Source organism: Polypterus senegalus, chromosome 8 (assembly GCF_016835505.1).
Source record: "Polypterus senegalus isolate Bchr_013 chromosome 8, ASM1683550v1, whole genome shotgun sequence".
Lineage (NCBI taxonomy): Eukaryota > Metazoa > Chordata > Cladistia > Polypteriformes > Polypteridae > Polypterus > Polypterus senegalus.
In genome coordinates this window covers 189,213,377-189,220,938 of record NC_053161.1, presented here as the reverse complement: position 1 = coordinate 189,220,938, position 7,562 = coordinate 189,213,377, and positions in this window count along the sequence as shown.

Below are 7,562 nucleotides of genomic sequence, written 5' to 3'. Positions count from 1 at the left end.
CTTCAATTTTAAATGCACTTTCTGTTAATTCCCACTAATGTCCTCGAGTAAGTGATTACACTTAACTTGAAAGAATTCTGCTAGATATCGTTTATCAATTCCTTTGAGGATTTTAAATACCTGGATGAGGTCCCCACACAGTCTCCTCAGCTCAGACTAAGCAGGTTTAAGTCTCTGAGTCTGTCACAGTAGGACATTTCCTTAACACAATAACAACATTTATTTATATAGCATATTTTCATACAAATAATTGAGCTCAAGGTGCTTTACATAATGAATAAAGAGAAAAAAGACAAAATTTAAATTAGGGAACACTAATTAACATTAATTCAAGTAAGGTCCAATGGCCAGGGAGGACAGAAAAAAAACAAAAAAACTCCACACTGCTGGAGAAAAAATAAAATCTGCAGGGGGTCTGAGGCCACCAACCCACTCAGCCCACTCTAGGCATTCTACCTAACATCAATGACCTCAGTCAATCCTTGTGCTATTCAGTGTTCACATGGGAGAACTTGATGATGATGGTCCCATAATGCACTTGGTTGCTCTGCTCTTCATATCTTCAAGTGCTGTTATGTCTTTCTTGTACTGAGGAGACCAGAACTGCACTCAGTACTCCAGATGTGCTCTCACTCGTGTATTATAAAGTAAGAGTATAATGTCACTTGATTTAAATTCAACATTTTTTATGATATAACCTCACTTTTTATATTAACTTTTTAATTGCTTCTGTACATTACTTAGTAAATAAAAATGTTGTGTCAACATAAATCCATAAATGCTTTTCAGAGGTCTCTTCCTGTAGCTCAGTGTCTCCCATTTTGTATTTATATTTGACTGAACTGAATCACTCAGGTGAATAGAAGATGCATCGGGTCGACAGCAAGTAAAGTGAAAAAATATCACCAAAATAATACAAACCAATAAAAACGGAGACTCCATAACAGTTCAGTGACGCATATATTCCTTTATTCCTGTTCAGAAAATGAACTCATGATCAAAAATTAAAAAAAAAAAAAACTTCAACAAAGACAGAGACAAACTGACCTGCTGCTGGTCACCACTAGAGCTGCCAGTCCTGAGTGGTAAATGACAGACAAGAATTCCAGCTTGTCATCTTCACCCCGTGGTCACCTGTGACAAGTCCATCTGGTCACATGAGTGCAGGATGCCGTCAGTCTCATGTCTGTGACGTTCTTATCCAGTGTTGATGTCCACATGTCAGTCTGAATGACTTGGCACCAGTCAGTCCAGTGTGAAGTCAGGAGACCCTGACAGGTATATAGCGCCTTACTTTATAAGAATGGCAGTGGTCTTGTGTTCACACTGTACTTCAGTGGAAAGTCAGAATACAAGTAGCCATTGAACCTTTGTGTTGTTTGTCCTTCTGTCTGTCTCTCTGTCCGTCCTCATGTCCTCACTTTTCTCTCTTCTTCTCCACAGCCTCGTGTCATGTTGTCTCACCTCCAGATGTTGCTCAGCTCTCTCCTCAGCTCTTTCTTCTCCACACTCACGACTGACTGAACTGAACCTGAGCAATAACAACAACATGGAGGATTCAGGAGTGGATCAGCTGTGTGAGGGGCTGAGGAGTGAAAACTGCAAAGTAGAGAAACTGAAGTAAGTGAACAACAAAGTGTGTGTGTGTGTGTGTTTCATGAATTTTATTTCTTGTCACATTATCGCTCTGACTTTTTAATCAGGACAGACTGCAGTGTCCCTTATGGACAGACAGATGGACGTGAGGTGACACAACTGCAGACTTCCTTTAATAATTCAATTCATAAAGACAGCATTTGACCCTAAGCCCCTCCACCACACTGGTCACTCTACTCATCCTCTCTGTCCAGACTGTTGTTTAATTTCTTGTCCCACAAGCCCACGCTGTCCATTCTTTATTTTAATCTCATACTTGTTCCTGTCCTCCATTGTCACTTTCCCCCTTACACTCCTCTGATGTCCTCACTAAAGTTTGTTAAAAATCACTAAAATAGAATAAGGAGGAGAAACACAGTCAGTGTGAGGAGAAGAGACGACTAAAGTGACAGAAGACAAAGAGGAGTGGACATCTAGAGCTGGACTGCAGTGACAGATAAGGACAAGGAGAATAGAACAGCAAGGATAAGGAGAGAGGAAAGAAGGAGATGAACAGAATGAAGAAAAGGACGAATAAAAGAGGAGGACAAGGCAGAGAATAAGGAGAAGGAGAGAGAGGAGGACAGACAGAGGAACAGGAGGAAAGGTGGACAGCAGCAGTAGAAATGACCAGCCAGCCATACACAGAAAGAGAAGGTCACAGGAAGGAGAGGATTAGGACTGAAGGCAGTGTGGACAGTAAGGTGGGAGACACAGGAAGTGTCCGCCATTATAGCCAAGTGGACTGAACAGGCCGACATCATTCTACAAGACATGACCCCCAGGTCTACACAGGACATCGACATATATCTGTCAGTGGGCTTAGTGACCAACAGGTGGACACACACATCATGTGCAGTAGACGTCAGAGACACTGAGAGGATTCTGGGAAGGTGACCTCAGTGGGCGTGTCAGTGAGATACTCCAGTGTGAGGTGTGGCGCCCTCTTGTGTTTGTAACTCACACTTGTGTCTCTTGTGGGACATTAAAAAAAGAATCCACCACATGATCAGTGTAGGCTGTCACATGACTTTCTCAATAATCCAGTATACAGTAATCCCTCCTCAATCGCGGGGGTTGCGTTCCAGACCCCCACAAACCCCCGCGATAGGTGAAAATCTGCGAAGTAGAAACCATATGTTTGTATGGTTATTTTTATATATTTTAAGCCCTTATAAACTCTCCCACACTGTTTATAAATATTCCCCGCAGAGTTATACAGAATAATCCCTTTGTATTCATTGAAATTATGTATATAAACACACTGTTTATATACAGTAAAACCTAAATATTATTTTAAAGATATTGAGTGTCTCCAATATCACATATGTTACAGCCATTACGATAGACAGGCCACCAGCAATAAATACGTACAATGCAACAAAAATAGTATACAGTAAATGTGTGTACAGTGACAATAAACGTGCGTACATGTACTAAGTACTGTAAGTAGAAAATTAATTATGGTTACTCACCAACAATGACACGATGACTTGTCCGATAACAATGAGTTTAATTTTATTGCACAACAAAGGAGAGCGTTACAGCCCTTGTAAAGGAGCCACTTCAGGCGATTGTGTAGCACTGCCGTTGTTCTTCTTCTGGCAGTCTTCAATCCAAATCCCTAAAGCAGATTCCATCCAGACTACTGCCTTATTACATCCACTTACAACTTGTTTTGCACCCTGGTTAAAAGGACACTGTAGCCGTAGATCTTATATTCCTTTCCTACTTTTTAAATAAAAAGAATAGCCTTCAACAAATCCAAAACGTTTACCTTTTTGGCAATCATTAACATCTTCCGTTTGCGCTTGGGCACGGCCCCTGAAGCAGTAGCAGATCGTTTTGGAGCCATAATGAAGGGCTTGACTATATACAAAGATAAACACAAAAGAGCACAACTCTTTACACAGCGAAACACGTTGATGCTGAATGAGCGAGACGAGACTTCCTGGTTAGCACTGCATTCACCACGCAGGAACTTAACTGCGTGCTCTGATTGGTTAGCTTCTCGGTCATCCGCCAATAGCGTCCCTTATATGAAATCAACTGGGCAAACCAACTGAGGAAGCATGTACAGGAAGTAAAAAGACACATTGTCCGCAGAACCCGCGAAGCGGAAAAAAATCTACGTTATATATTTAGTTATGCTTTCATATAAAATCCGCGATAGAGTGAAGCCGCGAAAGTCGAAGCGCGATATAGTGAGGGATTACTGTATAGCGCCTTTTTGATATTTTTATACACACATGGTCTTCTCTGATGTCATCACAGGTCCAGATTCTCTGCCTCACAAATCCTTCTTTTGTCATTTCAGTCAGTCAGAGTCTTCCTCAATGCTAGCAGACAATCAAATGGTCGATTGGAGATGTGAATAATTTGACGTTACTAAGGACACCTGTCACACTAGTCCTGTGCTCCACTGGTCACTCTGGTCACTGCGTGATTCTCTTTACTACTAAATACAAAGCAGTGTGGTGACACATGTCAGGGTCAATGGTTGTGTGCAGGTTTTTAAATTAAAATGGTGGACTCAGAGGGGCGCAGGTGGATGTGGTAGTGTGGGGGAGCAGAGCAGCCCTGGGGTGTTGGTGGTGAATTGGCGGGGCGCACTTTACACCTGCAGACACGTGTGGTTCAGCCAGTGTCCTCATTAGTGTTCTGGGGTCTGTAATTAGACACCTGCACCCCAGTGAGTTTAAAATGAGCCTGAGCAGGAGAGTCAAGAACAAAACTGAACAGGAAAGAAAAATGAAAAGATGGAGACGGAGGTTAAATGAGAAATAAAGTAAATGCAGAATTATGGCTGAGCTGAAGGAGTGGAGTGGAGGTCAAGAAGTGGCCATGAGAGGAGTGAGCACACGGCACTCAAGGGGAAGGTCAAAACCTGCTGTGTGCCCAAGGAGCAAGAGTGACCAACTGCACTGAGTGGGCTTCTGCTTAAGGCTGAGGGATGGCGTTAGGAGAAAGGAGAACATCTCACGAGGCACCCTGCTAAAGGCCATGGGATTGTGGTGGGAACACAATCTGAGTGTGGGGTCCTCAGCGGTGACCAGCTAAGGTGGCTGGGGCAGAAGCCGATGTGAAGGATGACTGCCCTTGCCGGTGGTCTCATGGCTTGCTGAGGAGAACTTAAATGGTAAGCAGAGGCGATGTCAGTTTTACCTGGCACAGAAACTCTTGTTGTTTTTACATACAATAATGCCAGTGCAGTGAGGGTAGCGCAGATAATACTACTGTCAAAGTAACAGGTGGCACATGATATTAAAAAAAATATTAATGTGACAAATACTAAAGTGACATATAATTAAAGTCAAATAAAATAAAGTGATTTGACTTATGCTGATAGAATAAAATGTTTGAAGTGACCCATAACAAAAAAAACAAAATAAAACTTCTAGAGCAGTGAGCTAATAGTGAGATATCAGATGTGGTGCCAGCTAATACACTCAATACTGCTTAGGAGGAGAGAAGGAGCGTCAGGCCCAGAACTCAACCACCACCCCCTGTTATGAAGAGTTAAAGAGTCTAATGGCTCTGAGGACTAAAGATCTCTGGTATCTGTCCATATTGCAGTTCTGTGATAGCAGCCTACCACTAAACAAACTCCTCTGATTAATTATGGTGGTGTATAGTGGGTGATGTTCATTGTCCATAACAGATAGCAGCTTGCACAGTGTCCTTCTCTCTGCCACTGTCACCAGAGAGTCCATTTCCATGCCAGCCACAGATCCTGCTCACCTGATCAGCTTGTCAATACACTCATCATCTCTCTTCTTCAAGCTACCCCACTTGATCACTAAATATAAAGTGATAGATAATTACAACGGTGAACAGATATAATGGACATCATTAAGGACAATACACATAATCCAAACAGACAATATTGGTCTGCTGATATGGTGACTGGAGGACAGACCTGCACAAGTTGCTTCGTAATGTCGGGGCACCAACAGGGTGTCCCCCTTTAATGAAGTCAAATGAAACAAAACAAAAGTGGACGTGATGGCCCCAACAAAACACACCTTTTAAGCACAATAGACAAATTGACTTTTCAGTTGTATGAACACAATGGCGCTTGCTTCATGTTGAGTTTCTGGGTCCAACAGCAGACTCCATCCTCTTGGGGTCTGGCAGGTTTTCAAGAGTCCCACCCAGAAGGACAGGGGCAGCTCTGGGCACTGGGGCTGAGTCAGTTTCCCTCATTTGGTTTCTTCTCAGAGCTGCAGGTGGATAAGGAGAGACAGTCAGTGTGAGCGCCCCCTCTCATCTCAGAGTGGTATCACTTACCTCACAGAGACAGGAAGGTCATCTCCAGGTGGGCACACATGTGTGACAATACATAGAACTGGCCTGCTCATTTGTTTGCACTGCTTGTATTGTTGTATTCAGCAACACTTTGAGAATTGATTCTCATTACTTGTTTATTTGCACTTCATTTTTGTTCATCTTTGTATTAACATAAAGTTGATAGTTTGGAAATGTAACAATAAATGTAATAAATGATTCCTGTAAATTTAAGAAATGGCAAATGTAAATCTGGTGAAAAACGCATTATGACTTCTTTGAGACTTGAAATTTAAGACTTGACTCAAAACCTGCCTAACAACATTTATTTATAGAACATATTTTCATACAAATAATGGAGCTCAAAGTGCTTTACATAATGAAAAAAGAGAAAAAAGACAAATAAATAAGAATTAAAATTAGGGAACACTAATTGACATTAATAAAAGTAAGGTCTGACAGCCAGAGAGGACAGAAAAAGCAAAAAAAAAAAAAATCCAGACGGCTGGAGAAAAAATAAAATCTGCTGGGGGTCCGAGGCCACGAGACCACCCAGCCCCCTCTCGGCATTCTACCTTACATCAATGACCTCAGTCAGTCCTCGTGGTATTCAGGGTTCACATGAAGAACTTGATGATGACGTCCCATAATGCACTTGGTTGCTCTGCTCTTCATATCTTCAAGTGCTGTTATGTCTTTCTTGTACTGAGGAGACCAGAACTGCACTCAGTACTCCAGATGTGCTCTCACTCGTGTATTATAAAGTAAGAGTATAATGTCACTTGATTTTAATTCAACAGTTTTTATGATATACCCTCACATTTTATATTATCTTTTTAATTGCTTCTGTACATTACTTAGTCAATGAAAATGTTGTGTCAACATAAACCACTAAATGCTTTTCAGAGGTCTCCTCCTGTAGCTCAGTGTCTCCCATTTTGTATTTATATTTGGCTGAACTGAATCACACAGGTGAATAGAAGACGCATCGGGATGACAGCAAGTGAAGCGAAAAAGTATCACAAAATAATACAAACAAATAAAAGAGGAGACTCCATAACACTTCAGAGACACATATATTCCTTTATTCCTGTTCAGAAAATGAACTCAATATAAAAATTAATCAAAAAATTAAAAAAAAACTTCAACAATGACGGAAACAAACAGACCTGCTGCTCATCACCACTAGAGCTGCCAATCCTGAGTGTAAATGACAGACAAGAATTCCAGTTTGTCATCCTCACCCCATGGTCACCTGTGACAAGTCCGTCTGGTCACATGAGTGCAGGACGCTGTCAGTCTCATGTCTGTGATGTTCTTATCCAGTGTTGATGTCCACATGTCAGTCTGAATGACGTTGGCACCAGTCAGTCCAGCGTGAAGGCAGGAGACCCTGTCAGGTATATAGCGCCTTACTTTATAAGAATGGCAGTGGTCTCGTGTTCACACTGCACTTCAGTGACAAGTCCAAATACAAGTGGCCATTGAACCTTTGTGTTGTTTGTCCTTCTGTCTGTCTGTCTGTCTGTTTCCCCTCATGTCCTCACTTCTCTCTCTTCTTCTCCACAGCCTGTCTATTTGTCGTCTCACCTCCAGATGTTGCTCAGCTCTCTCCTCAGCTCTTTCTGCTCCACACTCAC